We start from the raw sequence: 521 nt of genomic DNA on the forward strand, positions 1-521 counted from the left end.
GTGTGTGTGTGTGTGTGTGTGTGTGTGTGTGTGTGTGTGTGTGTGATCGCTGGCTTTGTTTTTTTTTGCTTGTCTTGCTCGTTTTTCACTTTTCTCTGCACCCCCTTTTTTGTGTTCAACTGTTTTCTCTCAACCTCGAGGCCCCTCTTAGATATTTTTCATCCCGCCCTGAGATCACCGGTGAGCACCCTATCCTACTTCATTCACGGAGGCTCTTTACGCAGAATTAGTGTTAGATGTCTCTAAAGCTGTCTGTTTGAGAGCTAATAACACTGATATTTTACTCTATGCAGAGTGCAGTGCGCATAAATGAAATAGAAGGCATGGTTCCTGTCCATATTGCGGATAATAAAGAGAAACTACCAGACAACGACTGAGAGTTGGTTGGCAATTAACTTACATTTTTACACCTAAATGATAAGCCATGTCCCTGGGTAGAAAAACTGGCAGTGGTCTAACAATCCAAACAGAGACAAACAAACGACTGTCAAACTGACACTGTATCCGAAAGCCTCTGTAAA

This window comes from Aethalodelphis obliquidens, unplaced genomic scaffold (genome assembly GCF_003676395.1).
Source record: "Aethalodelphis obliquidens isolate GAN/ISIS:26980383/991018 unplaced genomic scaffold, ASM367639v1 scaffold5, whole genome shotgun sequence".
In the NCBI taxonomy this organism is placed as follows: Eukaryota; Metazoa; Chordata; class Mammalia; order Artiodactyla; family Delphinidae; genus Aethalodelphis; species Aethalodelphis obliquidens.